The sequence below is a fragment of the Varroa jacobsoni genome, unplaced genomic scaffold (assembly GCF_002532875.2).
Source record: "Varroa jacobsoni isolate VJ856 unplaced genomic scaffold, vjacob_1.0 scaffold_1331, whole genome shotgun sequence".
NCBI lineage: Eukaryota > Metazoa > Arthropoda > Arachnida > Mesostigmata > Varroidae > Varroa > Varroa jacobsoni.
In genome coordinates, this window is record NW_019214233.1 from 284,767 (window position 1) to 307,118 (window position 22,352).

At 38.4% G+C, this 22,352-nt stretch overlaps 2 long non-coding RNA genes across 6 annotated transcripts; one reads left to right on the plus strand and one right to left on the minus strand.

The window, feature by feature from the left end:
• Nucleotides 1-631: 631 nt before the first annotated feature.
• Nucleotides 632-19,540, minus strand: LOC111268928 (uncharacterized). Of its 3 annotated transcripts, XR_002685466.2 has the most exons (5): nt 19,362-19,540; nt 11,137-11,345; nt 2,276-2,341; nt 1,762-1,946; nt 632-725 (listed from the first exon to the last, which is right to left on the minus strand). It is a non-coding gene; the product is annotated as an uncharacterized LOC111268928 (long non-coding RNA). The 3 variants fall into 3 exon arrangements; XR_002685467.2 differs by lacking the exon at nt 1,762-1,946; XR_015314409.1 differs by lacking the exon at nt 632-725 and having other exon boundaries at nt 1,411-1,946.
• LOC111268927 (uncharacterized) lies at nt 5,652-19,218 on the plus strand. Of its 3 annotated transcripts, none has more exons than XR_002685464.2 (4): nt 5,652-6,618; nt 7,522-10,764; nt 18,004-18,178; nt 18,509-19,217. It is a non-coding gene; the product is annotated as an uncharacterized LOC111268927 (long non-coding RNA). The 3 variants fall into 3 exon arrangements; XR_015314408.1 differs by having other exon boundaries at nt 5,653-6,618; nt 7,522-10,124; nt 10,605-10,764; nt 18,004-19,217; XR_015314407.1 differs by having other exon boundaries at nt 18,004-19,218.
• Nucleotides 19,541-22,352: the final 2,812 nt, after the last annotated feature.

Here is a 22,352-nt window from a genome sequence, read left to right on the forward strand (position 1 = left end):
TGTAAAGTAAAATAGAACGAATGTCCAGGCCATTCTTATTGAGCTTTTCGTCTACGTATACCTAGAAAATTGATTCCAGAAAGAACTTGTCAAATCAAGCAGGGAACGGTTCTATATTCAGTTAACGTTTTTCCGTTTGTATTGTGTACTATTTATGTACCGATAACCCGTTATCGTGTGATGCAAGTATGTGCAACACATGTTCATAGGCCTGAAATTGCTTGAAGCGCGTCACGTACGTTAACTACGCTCATCTTCGTAAAACCCGTGGACTCGTTGAAAGCAGGTTATGTCAAGAGAACAAAACGCACAGGTTTCGAAAGGTTAAATCGAACTTAAGTTTTGCCTAAATGAAAAATCAGACCGTGACGATCGTAATATTGAACAACTTTTCTTCAATACCGGTATATTCCAACCTAGTGTTTTCTATGACACAAACATCTAGTTGAATGGCGTAACGCAACGTGGCCAAGCATGTGTGTTGGCTAAGTTTTCTGTTACAGAAAAAGAACGTTGTTAAGATTGAACAAAGCAGTGGTCTTTACGATATTCATTTTCCGATTCGCTCTAGCCGTGAAGCTAAACGGAGATAAAAGAAAGAAGTTACTAACTTCAAGTGAAACGATTTTATTATGACGACTGGTTGATTTTACTTCCGACGAACTTCGTATTTTGTTGCCATGGTTGCTACTTGCTTGGCCCTTCCAACAAAGTACCCCATACGACTGGAAATTTCCAGATAATTGAAATCATTATTTGTGCTCTCATTGTTATACGAAAAAACACATCTTCGGCAGGGTCATGCATTCAAATCCTTTAGATTGAAGCCATCTGGCACTTAAGGCAAAGACGTCCTTACGTTGATATAACTATGTGGAATAGAAATTACGCTATAGAGGGCATCACTTATCGTGTGCAAGATACAGGGAACAGACAAATATTGAACTAATGATTTTAGTAATACTAGAAATTATCGTCAATAATGTAATGTTTTCCACGATAGCTCAACTGTGGTAAAAGCGGTCCACCCGCCTTCAGTCTATTGTAATCCTAATATAAACGTCTTCTGCAGGGAAAGTAAGCATCTGCTTTGAACTGAAATCTCACAATGCTCTATTTCGATTGTTCATTATGGGCTGCACCCATCAATAATTATACATAGCAACCCAATAACGAAGACTATTAAACCATATCCTGATTATTCATATATATACATATTTTTCCATATTTCCATAGGTTCCATTCGACTCGTATGGTCGATTTACTACCTTAAATACCTAAATACCTTAAAGTTATAATCCCTATCCGTACATTACGATAAAGCCAATTAAGGCCTGCGAATTGACCGACAGGCTTCTATAGTCTCTAAAGGGCTACATTTTCATTGATAGAACTAACATTGGTTTACAGAGCATTACTCAATAATGTCTCTTATGAAAGTATATTCAACGCTTCGTCGTTATGTAGATAGATGAAACGGACCATCGTAAAGGTGGCACAGTACTATGCTACGAGGAAGCGTTTTTTTTTTTTTAATAATATTTATTCAAATATTGTTTTTCGTAATTGAAAGTTTTGGATTGTCAATATGATTCGTGATGCGGTAGCCAATGTGGCGTCAGTAAAACAACCCGGAACAGCGGTTAGTGATAGTTGAGGTTTTATATATATATATATATATAGAAGTTTTATATACAACTGTAGCTGATAATAAATTTCTTTCAATTACGGATAATGAACTTCACCACGGCGTACACATACTCATCTCACGCAGTCTCGATGAAAATCAGCGGTATAGTGGATCGTGTTTTACGATCCTTAAGTTCATTAAACATAATGACCGCATAGGCTAATTGTGTTAGTTACGTCTTCGAGAGATGTATCAGTAACGTTGAGCTCAAAATTTTGTATCTCCTTATTCGGTCGTAGCTCGCCTCTGGCCTGACCTGGAACGCATTGTCTATTTTGCACCATAATGTATACATCACTACCTTACAGTTTCTATATCAAGTCAAGATAGAAGAAAACTCTATAAACTTCAATAGACATTCCCACGGCTGCATCAAAAGTTAGCGTTGTGTTACGTTCTCGGCTATCTGAGTGTAACATTCGTCTGGCTTCAAGTTTACCATTGACCAGCGACTACTTGTGGGTGGAATCTAGTTTTAAAAAGTTATTTTGGAAAAATTATCACTAAGATTTATCGTATATACGGTGTAGGATGTAGATGAATGGTTGTTACCTCATTGTTAACCTACAAGCTGCATATGCTTACGTGTTATGATGTCAATTGGGAACGCAGAGCAAACGGAAAACGCTAGCCATTTGAACGTCATCAGATCTGAAATACATTTTTGCAATCTGAAATAATTGAATATAGTCTACTTTCTTCGGCAATATGGTCTTCAAATAGGTCACAAAATGTTCTTATGAGCCAGGTCATGTTAAAGAGTTCACTCTAAGATAGAAACTTTACGTATTCCCTACGAAATACCATATACATAGTTTTGCTTACATACTTTTCTCTGAACTTCAAAGCGTAGCAAACGAATGTAGGTATCATATCCCTTAATTGTGAGCCGAGATTCTTTCCTGAGCATGTACTGGTTGACTATGTCGAGGAACCACACATGCTGATAAGCTCGGATTGGAACACTCGTTTTCGAAGGTTCGCCCGCGTAACTTTTGACGTAGTACCATATAACTTGAAGTTACCCGCAAAACAAACCCCAGCCGTTGTCGGCATGAACGTAAGTAAACAACGTATGTAAATAACATGATGAGCATTGTACTATTATTCGTCCACGAGTTGTTTTACGTTGTGGAGGTGTAAGCAATTATAGCATTCAATACTTCATGAACTTTTCCGTTTTCAAACTCAGTTCCCTCTGTTTTATGAGTGTTTGCGAGCAACAGTATGTTGCTACAGCGAGACTTCAAAAAGTCACTTCTGCTCTTCATTTAGCCAACGACACGGCTGTTCATGCTACATCCTCGGGCGAATATTCTTCGCAGAACGGAAATCTATGAAGTAGATCGTAATATAGAGTAAACTAACTTTTGTCGTTACTGAACAAAGCGTGAATAAGTGCCATCTGATAAAGGTGCTTGCTTCCGGGGTTTCCAACTGGGCACAAATATGAGACCCAATTGCTAGAATAACTGTTTTCCTTGATACGAATATGAACGCACCCCATTTGCTAGTATAGCTGGCTAACATTATAAAGCATCTCCTGTTGTCAATTGTACCAACTCCAAGGCGCTAAGTAGTGACAATTCCCGGGATTAATTGCTTTTCATGGCCTATTGAATAATGTCAGCAAACCTGATAGAACTATCAACAAGATGGTTGCTTGTCAAAGTGCAAACTGACCCGAATCATTTGAGCGTGTGTGGTTGTTTAGACTGTATGTGTACGAACATGTAACAGTCCACCCGAAGAAAACACCTTCTTCGCTCTCGCGTACCGTGAAAGGAATCCAATCTCTCCTTTGCTATCTTCCTATTACTTACTTAAATATATGTGTGTCAGAAGCGGTTCGAGTTACGAAGGCCAGTGCCTCATTAACCAACAATTGGTGAAAGACTCTTGCACAGTTACCAAGATACATTTAAAGCGAGCAACAGAACGAGGTACTACATCGTCACCAGGAATCTTGGAATCTATCGGCATCTAGCACTTTCTCTTAATAACGTTTAGGACACCTGCGCCTGGCTTATATCTATTGGCCAAATATCGACAGAGTACCCTACATGACAACGGTTACGGGGACCTTTCTCCCTAACATTCACAACGATGCCCCCAGTATTGGACTAATACTTCTTCGATATTGAAAATCAGTATAGCGACTAATTAATCTACTTCACCCGAATCGAAAAAAGTAAGCACACCTAAAGCTGTTTCAAATTGATTGTCCCCGTTGCGGTGTGGAGATAATGCGTATTAACTCGGATGCTAATCAGAGTAAAGAGAAGATAACTGCGTGACCTATTTCACAATGTAAGAAGAAATATCTTCTCAGTCATTAACAGTAAATGTGTAATTAATAGCTTTAGGATCGTTCTAACGTGCCCCAAAGTAGTACGGCCCTATAAACATCTGTTTTTGTGAGATTTTCCGAATCTGGGTATCGCTTCCTTGCTGCTATAACAACGTCCCTCATCGAAGCACTTCGATATTTGCCTAATAGGAAAGATAGATACTACGGATATTGGAGCGCGGCTAATAGGGAAGACACTGTCTCTTGTCAGAAAATAGTCTTTTTGTTAATTCAGCGTTGTGAATTTGACCGTATCTGCCATTATGAGGATAATATACTTGTGCGACTAGTTCATCACGAGCGACCATTACGTGTCTACTAACTGAAAACGCTCGGTATTATATGGTTGCGAAGAAATCGTTGTACGGCCAAAGTTAAGAGTTCTGTTATACCAAATAATTCACTTCAGTCGATTGAGCCAGATATTAAATGTGAGAGAAATGCCCTATGCCGCAGTGTCTATAGCCACTGTTATTAAAGAAGAAAACCCTTACCTGTCAGCCGGTAACTTAGACGATGTTACTTCAGAATCGCCGTTCGTACACGGTTCGGGCATAAAAATCGTTATTAATATTATTATTTTTTAAACAGTTCTGTTTCCATCTCTGTGAGCCGAATATGAGCTCGGACACTAGTCCATTCGTCTATTCTTGTACAACGAAGAATTAAATAAAGAAAAAAAAAAGCTGAACAACAACACAAGCATACACATATGTTAAAGTGTTTTGTCAATAGATGGCAGCACGGAGCAGTTTAAGGTTATCTATCATTCCAATTGACGTGAGCTAAGATGATGGCCAACTAAAATAGATAATCGATGCTTACTCAGACGTTCCCTATGGCAAAATCGTTAGTTTATCGGCTTGTTCTTGCTGAGAAAAGGGAGCTGCCGGTTACTCCATAACGACTAGATGATCAAATAAACTCGTTTCATAGTTAAAGCAGATGATGCTAATACCCAGATGCAAGCTAGGTCATAGTCAAATAAGGTCACCCTCAAGCACTAAGCGCCATATTGTGTGATTATGCTAGACGGGCTTGTGTGCAATGGGGTGCTAAAACGCCTGATACATTCATTTGTAAATTTGTTGTGGAAGGGGCATACGTTATTACGACCATCGTACGTCATACGAGTCGTTATTATTCACTAGAACCCCGAACAAATATAGTCTCAAAAGGTGGCGTACTATTCGTTCCATGATTTCGCAGGCATCCAATTCAAGTGCGGTTCAACTGTAATGTATTAAACTAGCTCCGAGCTAGTTTTCATAACCACTTTCCTGTTTACTGTTAAACGAGTTTTTCGCATGGACAGACTGACAATTGAACTAAGTCAGTCTAAGTTTTTTTTTAGTAGTTACATATTTACTTAACTATAACTAGACAAAGTGGTCGTTAATGATTTCTGACAAAATTGAAACAGCACATGAACCGCAAGGTCAGAGCTGTACTTTTTGATGATGACGGATGATAGTAACAAGGCTATTTATTCCTTCTTTTGTCATGATGATCGCCGTCATCCGCAATGAAGTTTGTCGCCTTTCCCATAGTGTCAGCCCTTTCTCATAGCAATCGAAAATCTCTCAACATGATCGGTTCGCCCCTTCTAGTCAAAATCTTCCATTAGGACTAAATGTGATACAGACTACACCCACATACACAAATAGACACTTTTTCTAAATTTACAAGTGCTATCACTGTTGCTTGTAACTAGGTTTCTAAGGTGTAAGGGTACTCTAGCGCGTGTGCCGTATCGCCGTACTGGTTATTTCCTTTATGTCATACCCTTTCCCGTTTCGTGATACCGACGACGGTTCTCGTTGTTGAAGGTGAATGTTTATTTAGGCAGCGCCAGAAACTGGTGTTACGTTTGCCCAGCGGACATGTTAGCTATATGGTGCACCGCGATTCTAGTTGGAGGTGCCTCTATGGCATCGGCCCGCTATGGTGGTTATGAAAATGAATTGTACGATTCTCCGGGCTGGTATGGAGCGTTGGGACAATACGCGCCGACGTCGCAGCGATACGGTGCTTCCGTCGAATTTTCCCGATACGACGAGAGCGACGGGCGACAGTATGCAGCGAATCCGGGATACGGAGACATACAGCGATATGGTCAACTGGTGTATGGACAGAAAGAACATGGTCTTCCACTTGGAGCTGACAGGGCATTGGCCTTTCCTCGGGATTACGCCGCTCAGAGTTTGCGCCCGCGCGCTGGTTACGGGCACGGTGGGCAGGGAACCGTGACAGACCAGGCTAATAATTGGTATCAGAGTTTCGGTGTCTTTGGAGATGGTCATTTGAGAACCCGCGGAGAAGGGGGACTCAAGAAATAGGGCAAGACTGAGTAGTAAAGGGGCCGCAATATAAACAAGGGGGCAGGACAGTGGTGCAGGCGAGAGAGAGAGATACGGAGAGCAGGAAGTTGGTGATATTCGCGTCGAAACAGTGACGAATTGTGCATTGCAACGGACGAAACGGTGTTGCTTAGAAATAAGCTTAAACAATCGATAGATAGATAGAAACATCGACGGAAAACGCAGGCAATCATATTCGACTATAGTGCGACTTCAAGGTAAACACAGGAACCATAATGCGTGATTCTCAAAGCTGCCACAGCCATGTTGAGTTAGGTTACCTCGAATATTAATGCTGATAGGATCTAGTGAACCACGGAGTTGTGCAGTTGCATTGCACGAATTCAGTGTTTGACCTTGTGGATATTTTCCATCTTCCAATTAGGTATGAAAGTGTTATGCGTTTGTGACATTACACTTCTGATGGAGTAGCGTTGGCCACCTATTAGCAATTCATCTGTCTATATAGTAGTAAGTGCATTTTGCCAAGGAAGCTTAGCAAATCTTTACTAGCGGGTGGCAAGCAAACAGCGTGTATACATACTGTTGCCGCTTCGATATCCATCGTACTCTGGTTCAGGTGAATACAGACGAAACGACCTTAAAGGTGACTATAACGCGTTTGTAATATTAGTTGGCATTTTGCGATTGTTCTTGGCTTGCACATCTTGGGGTTTGCGCTTACGCCGGAAGTCTGTAACAGCAGTTTAAGTTATTTTCTGACGAAGACTATGCAGGTATTGCGAACACTAATGTACAAAGATAGAAAGCATGCTTGTGGCTATCTGTTCTTTATAGACTCGTAGTGGAACGGCAAAACCAATAAAACAGAGATATTTTACGCTAAATGGCCTCAAATTCAACAAATGGTGTTCTTCGTCTATTTCAATCGGCTTGCTTCGTCTTTGCTTCTTCTTCTTTTTTTTTGTGTTACTTTTTTGTCTTTGTCCCTCTTTAGCGTAACACGCGTTATTAGTTCCAGTGAATTAGTCGTCAATAGGAATAAAAACGAAAAAACGCGAACGAATCGCTATTACCGTCTACTCGGCCAAGATTACTAGCCAACCAGTTGTCGGCTCAACTAGCCGTCTTACCAATAACTTTTCTACTACTTTTTATAGCCTTTTTCAGCGTGAGCACGACCGCCTGTGGACACCTAGCGGGAACAGCGTTGCGTCACTGGCATGGATCGACTGAGGAGAGCTATTCTTTGTCTTCGAGACTAGAGACTCTGACTATAATAGCCACAACAAGAGTACCAGCAGCATGATATAACGTTAACTTACAATAGTTGCCAATACAATACAAAAAGTGGCATTTGCCCAACAGTAGAAGTTTCCGAATTGCTGCTAAATTGGCTTTTTTTTTTTTTTTTTTCGTGTTTACTGGGCACATATTCTCTAATGGGCATTAGGGACTGCACACGTAGTGGCCCAACTAGTCCAGTGGACAAAATTAAATCTACTTTTGTCCATGTTTCTCGTTGGCTGCATCAAACTGACATCAATTGAAGGCTGCTAACGATAATTAACATAATGATTATCAAGAAAAGCTGACGCTGGAGATAAATTACTTACAACAGCAGTATATATATACACACGTACAAACTGAATGCGTACAACGGTATTGGCTGATAAAAAAAAAAAACTAAGAGACCTGTTTCGACGGGGGGCAAACGTTGACTGCCAACTCTCGTTCGTGCTGAGTCACCTTAGATATATAAAGAAGTGGAAATTCCAGTTACAGCCCTAATCAATCTTGAATATAATAATATGAACGATAAAAGCAACAGTTTCCGTTTAACAGTAATTTGCACGGCACACCAGAACCGATATTTTTATTACCAGTAAATAGAGCTAACTATATCAGGCATAGTACGGCTTAAGTATATATCTCCACCAATACTCGTTGGACGTATAACGATAAAATGAAATTATACCCCATTGGGGGGCGCGGATACATGAAGTAATCGTACCGACAATGTTCTTTTACGCTGAATTAGTACACGATATAAAAGAGAAAATAGTTCAATCATCGAACACGCCCAGTATGGAACGGGTCTATTAGCAAGCTATTGATAACGGTAGTATAACCGTATAGGAGCTCAACTCAAGTACCGAACTGTACCATTGTAAAGCTATGTGAACTGTTATAACCAGCCAATGAGCTCGAATTTAACCAGTATCCACATTTAGTATCTAATTAGATAATTTATATATATATATATGACTTTCATTATAGATAGCTTACAAACGGTAATCTAAAATGGCTGAAACTTGTTGTACGTATAACGTAAACTACGTTCAGCCAAAGTGTCTCAGTGATTAAGAGCCCAAGTATCTATAGGAACTGCACGTTCCTATCCGACCCATAGCTGAATAACAGTATCGTCCTTCTATACAAACAGCAGCGAATCAGAGTGAATCAAGCTTAGCTAGACCGACAATTTTTCACCCTATATAATACCAAAGAAATTCAAGCATGTTGCCAGTATGAGGTATGAGCTACAGAGCGCTGGTAGCTTTGAATAATGGTTTTGTTTAGTAAACATTTGCAAAAAACGGGTGTATTCATTATATCCACGAGGCGGCAACGTAGCTGCGAGGTTCGATTGCAATAGCCAGTTCTACGGGAACTTGACCCTTCGACATTACTGTGAACACTAGAACAAGTATGGCAAGGAAAAAAAACAGCACAGAAAATTACTCGATCCTATGTAGCGTGTAAAACCAAAATCCACTTAAATTAAATCGGCTTACATTCGAGTCATGCTATCTTTGAAGATACGAAAACATACAATTATACGTCAAACGAGCTGATAATGCAAAGCCGTTGAAGGTGTTACGAAGACTTACAGGCACATTTGTTTACGGCAGACCAGACTCGACCCATCGACTAACATATGGCAAAATAAAAAACAGAGGAGACTTTTTATCACGTCGAACATTCATGATGACGGAAAAATCGTTTCGGTAACAATCATATAGGTTGTGAAACGCGGCCAGTTCAATCAAGTTCAACGTAGTAGATAGGTGTACGTTAAGGCAAAATCGGTGGATGTTGTCTGGACGGGTATATTCCTGTTAACATCGTTATGCTGATTGTATCACTCATCAATCTAAGTGGACGGCGCCATCTTATTTAGCCTTCTACTAGTTAACTAACCGGTGTGCGCACATAATCATTACAACAGAGTCGTCGAGGTGATCGGCTAACTTCGAAAAAAGAGAAAAAAACAAAGTAGCCAGCTACCGAAGTAATCGCATACTGCAGTGGTCGGTTCATTCAAGCCGCTAGTAAGTAGATAGCTGGCCAGGTCGACAATTTCGAACCATATAAACTTCTACGCTGTCCATATTCAAGGTGTATTCTATTAATTAGCTTGTCAAGAGAATATTGATTATCTTAAGTCAGCATTCTAGTAGTATTGCCAAATCGAGCATGTGCCCATTTAGATCGATGGCCACCTGCCATCTTTCTACTAACACTACAACTTTGTCACTGTAGAATTTCTATGTTTTCTGGCTTCTTTCAGTTCTCCATTGAAACTAGGCTAACACTATTAAGGAAGTCCTATCGATACCAAAACAGATCGTAGTCTGACGGTACAAAATCCGTGCATTCAGTGACGGATTTATTCGAATTTGCCGTTCCAGTCTCTTGTTTTTTCGGTTTCTGCCGGGTAACTAAAGATGTTTGTGGTTAGGCATCGCCAAGACGGAAGGTAACGCCTTTTTTGTCAACTAGCTTCGATCGGCTTGTATTTCTTACGCCGTTATATACGATTTCTTCCCCTATATAGCTAAGCACATAGTATCATTTGTTTCGCGTCAGTATGGACCGTTGCATAAACCGTCAAGTTTATCGTTTTTATTTTTTCATGTATTATTATTATTATTATTATCGTTATTAGTACGTTACTGTCGTGTTTGATTACCCGTGATCAACTTGTGTGAAAATGGCTCGATTTTGTAGCGTTTTTATAGAGTTCAGTAGGTGAAAATACGATCGAGTAACTGAATTTGGGTCAGTTTGCTTAGCAGCCCCCAAAAAAGCAACTTTCCTCCAGCCTGTTGATATATACTTTTGACGATATAATAACTATTCACGTATGGGTTCTAGCCAGATTTCATTATGATTTCATTAAGCTTTCTCGTAATATGTCAACCACTACAAGGAGTATCTGCTACACTGAAATTTCCAGAACGAAAGTGGCCGAGCAATTTTTAGGACTACTTGACATTGACGCCGGATCCGGATTACATGAACAGCGCAATACCTCTATGGGTTCGCATTGCGTATGTGCCGTTATCGTAATAGAACGTGGTGCTTTTTTTCCGGAATTTCAAGGCGTTCTACCTTAGGTCTGTATAGAATTATTTCAGCCGTTTTGACACATCTACTACTGTCAAAAGAGTTTTCCAGTGAAATCAACGACGCGACCCATATAACATGATATATGTGATTCGAAAGCCATCTGTCTAGAAAAATGGTCGATACTATCTCGGCAGCCTTATAAAATATGATAACGTACGAGCATTTTAAACGACGGGCCGTTTAGCGTCGCCCTATGATTGGGTCCTTGAAAGCTAGTTTCGGATCTGTTAGGTTAAAAGTGTTCTGCTATCTGCTCTGTTCTGTGCCGACTGCTTACTAACGAGATAAATTAGACCAGCTCGTACCCCCCACCACCACTGTCATTATTATTATTTAAAATTTCTTTCTAACTAACTTACCCGTTATAACATTAGTGAAGTATAATTGTACTGTTGCACGATTGCGCCCGATTTCATTACCGTTATCTTCTGTCGGCGTAGAGAAGCTAAGCCTTCGACTTCTTCACTAGTGCTGGTATTGTCATAGCTTTAATTCAGAGTACCTCAGTTTCCAGCTTTATTCACGTTACGTTTCGCCACGTTCTACCGAATTCATCATCTCGCCTAATCTGTAATGTTTAAAGATAGAGCGAGGGTCGTATCTTCAATCGTAGTAAACGATCGAGTGAGTTAAAAATTATATAATTTTTTTGGAGACAATGTGCACCACAGCAATAGATGAAGGCGATATAACTCCCCAGTTGTATCAGGGTGTGTCCCTGAAGAAGCGCCTTTCTTAGACAACCTGCAGTATAGCAGGACGAGCACTTATGCGAATCCTGTAAGAACATACGTGAAGCAAATGAACTTTCGGCAGCCACGTGTACAGGTGATGCCTCGTTTGTGGGTACCCTACCAGGTCGTGGCCTAGTCGCCTTAAAGGAATAATATACTAGCAAGTCAGAGGCACGCTTTAGAAGTCCACACTTTGCAATTGAGATTCTAAAACGATGTCGACGAAAACTATCGATTTGCTAATGTTTTACCACCGCATTTAACATAGATGTCAAGGAAGTTATATTTGGTGTATTGACATTTTATGGAAATTAAATTTGTCCAAATGATCTTCGCTTGGTTTTTTTGATTGGTTTGGAGAAAAACCAAATTTTTTCGAAGCAAATTTCAATGAAAAGTCCCATGGAGGCCATAAACGTAATATGGTCTATTAATAAAATTGATTATCAATTGTGATCAAATCTTTGCTCATAAAGATTGAGAACATCATATCGTGTCTAAGGGGTAAATGCATTTACAGATAACTTATACGAAATAATTAGTTTACCCTGAATGCGTCGTAAAAATAATTCATTAAGTTAAGGGGATTACAATACAAATGATGTGAAGTTAGAGATGTTACTCATAATGATAAAGGCACCTAGCGTCCTATTTAACCCGATGCGTATTTCTAACAATCACTTACCTTGGTAGTTATCATCACTGGACTAGTGAACGTGTCCAAGTTTGCGTAAAACCGTCCGTTGTCCAATAAGGCATGACTCGAGGCATACGAAAAAGTGTTTGGACGAAACACAAAATGGCCCTTTTCCCAATTAAACATTAGGCATATTAAGAGCGAAAAACAACCATTGCAACCCTTTTAGTTATTTCGAAACTTTTCAATTTGATTAGGACAACACTTACGATGTTAGAGGCGGCAAAAACCTATATAAAATCTACGCTCAGATGAGAAGCTCAATTAATGACGGCTTTCAAGGTATTTTCTGGAACTTCTATATCCGAAGGCTAAGAGTGTATATCCGATAAGCTCGTCCGCACGGAAGCACGTTCTCTTGGCACTCCGACAGAACTAAACTCAAATGACCAGTGTGTACTACCAGATGATCGTTAGTTCCCTATATACACTTTTTTATTGTTTTTCCCAAATCCAAACACTATTACAGGTTATAGAAGATTGACAAAACCAGCTCGGTGCTGGCTATTCATGGCTGTTAAAATATCGTGCCTAAACGGTAACAAAACTAAAGTGGCGTTTTAAATAGAGAACGTACGGTTAATTTACTTCAAAAGCAATGCCAGAGCTGTCAAGCCACAGATGGCATAAACTTTAGAATACCAGTTTGCCTAAGAAAAAACCTGAGTTTCGTCGCATACACTGCTTGCACTCTCTCGATATTTAATGTACGATGTATTGTAATTACACTAGGCAGGGATCAGCTAATCATTGACGGGTCTTGTCGATTCCAGCTCCAGCTTATAACAAGAATAACAGTAAATTCCCGTTCCAACTTGCCTTTCTTTAGCACATATTGGCCTCTTTACCTTGTGGTTTTGGGTGATCCTTCTAAAAAAGCCCTCTAAATGTTCCTAATCATGTCTAAGTTTTTTAATCTACACAAGTGTTACAGAACAGTCATGTAACTATCATTTCTGTTACAACTTTACAAGTTCTGGCTAATAAAGACAGCGTTCTACAAAGTTAACTTTACAGACTTTCATCTTCGTCATGTCTGTCGTCGCGGCCTGTCGATCCACTCTATCTTAAAATTTGATTCAAGTAATTCAATTTAGTAAGATGTTGTTTGTTATCTCTAAATATACGTTTTAACGTGCGTATCATAGAAAGACTTTACAAGCACCGGAAGAAGCGCCAGTAAAACTCTACATGAAACATATAAACGCATTCGTTAACAAAACACATACGCTCAACAAACACAAACTGAACGCAAACATTGCCCCTCTGAAAAGCCACTGGTTGTACTGTCACGTACCCAATCAAACTCAGTAGCCTAGTTTTACGAGCAAAAACCGTGAGATAAAAAAAAACAAGCATAACGCCTGCGGCCGCCGCCACTGCTCGCACTGATGTCCTAATAGTTTCCTTGGCGACTACAAACGTTACTCGCAGAAGTCATCGTTCAAGTAGTTATAGAACTTGCGTGCTTAACGAGAAAATAGTTTTCATCGTCTTTGTCGTAAGCGTGAGAGTCTATGATGTAAGAGCCATACGTACGCCGTTCGTAGATAGGCAAACAATCGAAGGAAATTGAAAAGCTTTCGACCGAGCAGCTCTAGAAGGCAATGACGGCCATAGCCTGCTTAGCGTGTTCTGAATGGGGTACTAACCGATGTGTCATTATTATTATAATTTATTTTTTATTAATTTAGTTTCTGGGAGGCGGGAAAACGCAACCGTCACAACAATCGTTGTATTAGTGTCAAGTAAGCAACAGTAATGGCGGCATCGGTACAGAATGTGGTGATAACTCTACCAGGGAAATATTTTCCTGTCGGTAGTCCTATCTAATATGTAGGAGCCTTTTTCAAAAGGCGCTGGAGAAGCCTTAGTACAAAAATTGAGTACTCCATTTCCCAACAGCTATGACCTGCACTTTTTTATGCACCTTAGGCAGTGAGTGACTAGGATTATTTTATTTTATCAAAAACGATATTTGGAGGATTTTCCAGAAATGTCCCTTACATTGTTACAATAACATATTACATTGTTAAGCGCCTATTTAATAAGTTTAAGCGGAGATTTACGGAGTCCCACCAAGGCGGCTAGAATACAATGGGACATTATAAGGAAATATGCTGAAATGACCTCTTTCCATGGCGAGCAATCATATAATGACGAGAGTGCGGCATGAATAACTCGAAGGTTGGCAATATCAATGGAGTGCCTAAGAGCGAAAAAAATCTAGCAATACACAAGACTTCTAGCTCTAGATGGCCATGAGCTATGATCGTTAATGAATAGAAGTTTTAGATAACCACTAACTAATTATGAGAAATATAATAACCGAACCGTTATAAAGTCTTAGTTTATTTGAACCAAAAATAAAACTGCAGCAGTAGATAAAGTATTGCGTTCTCTGCTACAGTCGTCGACCGATCTAACTATTAGTTAGGTTAATTAGTTTAGGTAGAAAATTGTTTCGCATCTCCTAAACTCATTTGTAGGAACTCGTACCTGGCTTCTACAAAAAATACCTCTTATTTCTATTTACAAACCGTAAAACATTTTTATCAAGGATGCAGAATCAGTATTTTCAAGCATCACATTATTTGTATTGAATTTTAACAAAAAAAAAAAGGTCTTCTGAGCTGTCTGAAGGGCAAAAAAATAGCCCAATTTTGTCCGACACCATCCCTTTACTTGGCAAGAGATGGTATCGAGTAGCTTAGCTTGCTAACCACACGGCGTAGCGAACAAGTTTGGAAATAGCCATCTTTGTGTCTGGTGAAACTGAAATTTTTTCTTGCAGATAGACGAAAGATTTTATACTATGTCTATGTCGCACGCGTGTGTTCGGAGACGCCATATATGGATGAGTTGTTATCATGTCACCACTTCCAAATGAATTGAAGCTTGAAGGGGCCAAAGAAAGATAGGCATATACAAGAATATAAGACCAATCGACTCTTTACTCTGTTTAGCTATTGGTAGCATTCATATGAAGACAGCTCGGTTATAGTTTGGAAACCGCATAAACAACTCATTCTATCGTCATTGGAGACCGTTCTTAGTAGTAATTGTCATACGTGATATATAAACTCTAAATTTTTACTATATCAGAGGCGTATCTGGAAGGGTATACGAATTTTTTCCAAAGCTAGGCGATATTTGCGTCAGTTACACGTCGAGACGTAACACCACAGCAAGTATATGGTAAATCTGTGGCTTACAAGTTACCTGAAACATAACTAACGAATTTAGCCTCGAGATCGAGATTTGCAGCTTTGCTTAAGTTATTGAATTCGGTAGCCGTAGATCATAGACGGTTGACCGTCGGCTGTTCGTGTTCATTATCGGGCCAAAGGTACAGCTTCTGACATTATTATCTATTTTCAACATTAATAACGCATACAAACTGCAGAATGCTTTCTACAGTGAAGTTCCTTTGTAAAAGCTGGTGTTTCTTATCAAAATAGTTCTTACAAGTTAGAATCTTTTCCCCTTCCAGCATGACACTATGATTAGCCTTACAAGTACGGTGCTTGAAATCTAACGCGGTACTAATGACAGTCTAACGTTTTTAACTTTGTGTTTGCTTCAAATGTATACTTTTGTATATAAATAACGTGTACTCACAAAATGTTTCTTTAGAACAAAGCAAAGTTTAGTTAGTATCTCACATTACGACGATAAGTGAATAAACCGCAACTTTACTTTTTTGCGCAGAACTTTACACATATAGATATACTATACGTGCCAAATAAACGATTCGATGGAAAATGTTGAAACAGTTGTTACTGATACGATTCAATCTAAGTTATTAGTAAATCTATAATGTCGGATAATGTGAGAGGTTTCTGTGGATTGCTTTACCCGAAGACAACTAACAACTAAATAAGAAGACCAGCAAAAGGCCGTTGGATTGGCGATGTGAGGGTTAACTTGTAGCCGCGAAAGTCAGAACAGAAGAACATTCAGACTTATGGAAGGTGTCACAAGCAAAGCTCTTGTCACACCACGCTATATTCAAAGAGTCATACAAAAACTAAGTTATCCAATATGTTGAATATGAATTACGTAGACGATAATTATCGTGTTGATAAAGTGATCATCTTTTTCAGAAAAACGGCTGGAAATTAGCGTATGCAACTTTTAAGGATCAACTGCTAAAAAAACTTAAATTTCATATATATTCACCTGTATTTAAAAATAGAGCATAGATAATTGCACCGGTATTTGGAAATTAACATTTTATCATACAGTCACATTGATTAAAGGTAGAATCCTTTGGGCAGATTCTGGCGGCGGGATACCGCGAGCGAGTTAATTAATTAACAGTGCTCCATTTAGTATCGACATTTTCCAAGTATCTAGCAGAACCAAAAGTAACATTATTAAGCAACATTTATTCTATCCTCCGAATATACTAACTCGTTGTAGTGCAGAGTCATAATGGAAAAGTTAAAAACTATGAGTACTGTTTCATCAGAAGTATTTTCGAATTTCGCGGTACAAAAGAGTATCATTCACCTGCTGCACTCATACGATGTTTGTTTTGAACAAGTAGTGCCGTCTAATGGATCTATTGTTCATCACTAGAAAAAAACAGTTTTTATTCCTAAAAAGACTATATTGACTTTCGCAGTGAGGTTTCGGTTTAGCATTTACTCGAAAGATTACTGGTAGCATAGGACCTTTTATTCGTCTTTAAAAAGGCGCACACCTACGCGGGTCAACATACAACGATTGTCTAAACTGTGGGGCTTTTGGTGGAAAGGAACTCCGTATCACTGAGTGGCCCTTTTTTTGTTAACTCAGCCATAGATTCGCATTAAAACAGGACATAATTCTTGTCCCTGAGTGCTGATGCATAGCATCATGGCATTAAACGAAAAAAAAAATAGTAAAACTATCAAAATCATATTGAAAGTCAGCTATACCTAATAACACAGCGTTCTTCTAGCCACAAAAAAAACAATAATAATGTCAGCTGAACGACTTTTTTCCGTAACGCAATAACATGATTTAGCAAAGTGTTGAATTATAACAGATGAATATATCGTCTATTTCTGATTCTTGAATACTTTTTATGAATCACTCCATTTATCCATTTAACCTGTGTACTGGGGGCAATATCTAAATTCGGGCATCCTCTTATGGGTTATTTCTAAGACTGTCATACGACTGGAATATCTGTCAGGCAAAGACAGATACTCCAGTCGTATTTTTTTATATATGTCATTTGTGGCGTCATGTCTTCATAATGCATGATAATTACGTCTCCAGTACTGATCCCTTAACCACTCTCTAGTCATTTTCAAAATATTCCTATTTTAATCTGCAATTAGTGCTTTTAATAAAAGCAATATTGGCAAGTGTAACCTCGGTGGAGTGTTGCTCAAGTATACTACATATAAAAAATTTCAGCGGAATTAATCTTTGAACTAGCAGCTGATATGCTCTTCCAAGCGGCTGTTTTTTTTCCTATAACTAGGATCTAAGTGTGAAATAACTTCTTTTCGGGCCCTTCATAACTAAACTGTATTGAGCATTATTCGATTTGCCTCTTTGGAGATTTTGTTTGACTTTTCAGAAACCGCTTAAAAACTAACGATAGGGATTTGTCCCACGCGAACATGTTTTATTATAGCTGATCTTTGTCTAAGCTCCAAAAATCAGGTATTTCTTTTCGTAATGAATAGTACACGATCTTTTTTTTTCTGTAAAAATCTGGCTCTTATCTGGTATCAAGTATAGCGAACAAAGGCATGTCTGTTGCGGTAAACATAAAGTAAAGCATTTATTTACAGGTAGTAAACTGCCGTACATCATTAAACACTTCTATTTATGGGGATACTATTAAGCAATGACATTCGGACCTTGGCATATCGGCTATGAGTAACTAAGTCAAATGGCATACAAAGCTGACCAAGTGGACCTAGTATATTAAAAACAATAGCCAACGTGTACATCTAACTGATAGAGGTAAGTACATGACCTATTTAAGAATGCGGATACCTTTTGCGGAATGCGGATTTTTTTTGTCATTCAAAACAATATTCCATGCATTTAGTCAGTTAACTGTTTGAAATTTTGTCAATCTGATACTTTTCTACTATATAGAAGTTTTTTTTTACTACCCTCAATTTGGTTATCTGTCCGGTAGAAAAGAACGATACAAAAACTGAGGAAATGAAAACTCGTATCGGCCACTGAATTACATTGCGTAATTAGGGAGACATTAAAAACGCTAAGAAATATGTTACTGTAATAATTGTTTTCATAGTTTTCCTGGATTCCTTCGACGAATTACAGGCGAAATGAAGTGGTAGAAAGAAGGCTGTTTTCGATCCCCGTAGCGCTGTTATGCGATTGTTACTATAAGCACTATTTACTGTGTGCTTCTACCTTTAAACGGAAGAGATTGCCCTGACAAATGGCACCGAGCTTCCGTCATGGGCATTGTTGTGTTACACAAGCTAATAGGAAATTGATGTTTGCATATCTTCTATATGAAGTAACAACTGTACCTCCTAGAATGTAGAATGAGAGTTCTACATGTTTTTTGTTAATGGTCACAAGATGAAGACAGCATCCTGCAAGTTTTTACATCTGCACTCTATTCCTAATTGACAAGTATTAGATTTTATTTTAGTTGTCGAAAAACATGGCGCTGAAGTTCCTTTTGTTCAAGTTACTCTTATCACTTTACGAATATTCGTCGTTCCCGCTGACGACAGTTTACTATACCAATTTAATGAATGGTATATATATATATATCTGTGTCAATTCTATTTGTATATACACGCTTTACTTGATATCGAGTGTACCAATAATATCGTGTCTAAATAGCATACAAGCATTATGTAATAACGGTAAATAGTCCAGAATTTCCTTGTTATTACCGAGTTGTCATTACTGTGTCATTCATGTATGTTTATTTGCATTTTTTTAGTCGATTCAATTGAGCTATGGAGGAAATAAAAAAAAAATGTCTACGATCTTTGATAGCATGCAACGCGGATCGTTTTACTTCCTTTTGAAATGCACTAAAATATTTTACAAAATACACGTGCTCACGTATAACTATTATAATTTCTCACATAAAAACCTATCTGAAAAATTATTGAGGATTTAACAATAACAGTAAGTAAAACGTCGTACTTACAATTGAATGTTATGAGAGAGTCGTTGTACCTGTGAACACAATAGATCATACTGGGTATTTAATTATGCTGCTAACGAAGTTGAGCTGTTACAGCTGATAGAAGCGTGTACAGGTGAAGCTGCTGGACATGCACACACCGTTCTTCTTGCTTGCGGTTGTTGTTAGTATCCGAAAAAGGCCTCGCTATTCCTGTAGTGCAGACAGCAGTAATTAGATAGGAGAGGCTACTTTCTTTTAAGGGGAGAATGTGTATCTTCGACGAGCGTTCTCAACGGCGTTTGCCAAGCGCTATAATTAAAATTGAACAGATATATTGGCACTCACTTTAAAGAGTTAACTATAACACATTAATTACTTTACTAAAAGTTTTACGCAACTTCAAAATCCTTGTGTGAGTATTACTAATGGCGTTCTGTTTAATTTTTGTACACATGGATAAGTATTAACACACCTATTTATCGCTTACTAAAATCTTCTTTTTCCAATAGAAAGCTCCTCTACCTTAACTGGAAGACTATTTCACTAATGTGCGAAACAAAATAGGCTATCAAATTCTGTCAGAGTTATCTTGTAGACTCAAGTTGAAGTTACGCCTATAAATTGTTAGAGGTGATGTTTTTACGAAAAAAAAAAAAGACCATATAGTCGCTTAATAGAAAAAGCAATGGCAGCGTTATGAATCTATGTTCGCATGGGCATGTTTGTTCATGGGTTTTTTATGATTTCACATCAAATTTGGATAAACGGATGGTACAAGAATGAAAGCATGCTTCCGTTCACGTTTGTGTTTATTTGTAATTAACATTATGTATTCAGCCAGAATGAGATCCACAATTGAGAGGTCTTCAGGTCAAACGAGGTGTAATGAGCTCCATGTACGAGCTTTGATGTACCAGTCGATAGTACATCGTTCACAAAGTGAAAATATGCTATGAAACATGTGTCAGTCGTAGAACGAAATGAGAAATCATTAATGTAGTTTTTCAGTCGTGTGCCCATGCTTACTCCAGGATGGTGCAACCCGTTTTCATTAATATTGATTTAAAGATTTCAGCCTCTGCTTCAGCAGCGCGTGTTACTTCACACCGGATATCAGAAGTCATTGACCTTAATGTACAGTCAATAACTGACATACGACTAGAGTATTTTTTCAAGTTCCATACATATTGATGCGCTTTACTTATGAACATTCACACGTTGCCCTGTTAGTAACAAAGAATCAGTTTTTAGGTAAACTATACTTATTCCTAAATGAACTTTCATACATTGTCATCCGTTGCGATAAATGCCGTCTCTGCTTAAGAAACAATTCATAAAACGTAAATCCTTTACCTCTATTTGTTGTCGAAGACGTTTAGTGAGTTCCGATAATTATCTTCAAACAATGGATTTATCTGTTTTACAAGCTCGTTCGGTCAACGCGCTCCCAATACACATATTTATTCGATCTGTTGCGTAAAATATTTTCCATTATAGCGGAAAAGTCTGTTAATTCGCCCAACTTCTATTTTGTGTAATTTATACAGTTATATCATAACTCAAATAATATTATTTTGTACCTAAATATCTAGACCTGAGTGGCAGTGGGCGCAGTTGCGCGCTACTAGGTATTATCTATATGGCCTATTAAGGGCACGTTCCGGTCTAGGTTCAAATAGACACACTTCGTTTCGTCCTGGTAGCCAGCCTAACGGCGGCACCGGAGGTAAAATTCGAGACATAGCGGTATTGCCTATCTATATTATGTAATAATAAGGCAACCGGCAACTAAGATTCAGTGGTGACCCAGTTTTTACGAAGCTACACAGTTTATGTAAATCAGATATTTGCGATTGGAGTAGCGAATTACTAAGCAACTTAATGAAAAGGTTCTCTTTCATTTCGATCTCTACTCGCACTAAGCGATAGCGATGTATGGAAATATGGATTCATACCATCTCAGTTCACATACATCCACCCTTTGCTGAAACACAACAAATGACAAACTCTATAATAATAATAATATATCTTTCATTAATATGAATTAGTTTCTTTAGATTATTTTGAAAGAATTTTAGCAAAATCATTGAAAATATCTATACGATTACGAGCTTGACTCGTTAAGATCTGTACTCAGACTTCCGAGTTGGACTTAGCATTTGCCCAGGAGCAGCGAACGAACATAAATATTTATTTATGTTCGTTTAGTTTATACCCAGTGCTCACACGATAACGTATTTGCCTAGTGAGCTTAAGGACACGTGAGGTGGTCCGGACTTAGAAACGGGCGTAGACACATTGTTGTACTAGAAGTTATGCTTTGACGGTGACATGCTGACATATGTCGGAGTACGACTCATCCTCATCATTACGTTTTACGTCTTGACCAGTTTAGGAATTTGAGGCTAAGTTCACAAGATACCGTTTTAAGTTGGCTATTTATCCACACTCTTAAAAAGAAGTTATATCATATATATGTGTTTCAATATCTGAATGACATCGGATCTAATGTCTGGTTTGTGTTTTAATATGAGTTTCCATATGTAGAAGTTAGAGTGAACTTTTTTCTTCGGTATAAAACGATAGGTATATCAAAGGTATTGCAGGATGTCATAACTTGGACTTTACGCATCAACGGAATTAAGCGAATCTATATTGTCCATTACAACTAAGACTGATCAGAAAGGGTGGTTTCAAGCGAAGATATTTTAGCTTATCATACTTATGTTATAGCCTTTCTCATTTAAGTATGTGATCTGAGTCGGCGTGATTTTTAACAAATGGTGTTTAATCGGACGTAATTCAATAGGCATAGTATGCTTTATGTGAAATTTAGGTAGAACTCATCGAGAAAAATTCTTTTTTTGTCTCTTTTCCAATTTTTAGAGATGTACGCGAACCAGAGCATGAATTTTACGCCTTTTCATTGTAAATGTTTTGGCATATGGAAACTGCGGTTAAAGGGGCGTGTTAGGCACAGAGTTACCTTGAAATAGTCTACGAGCGCTATAA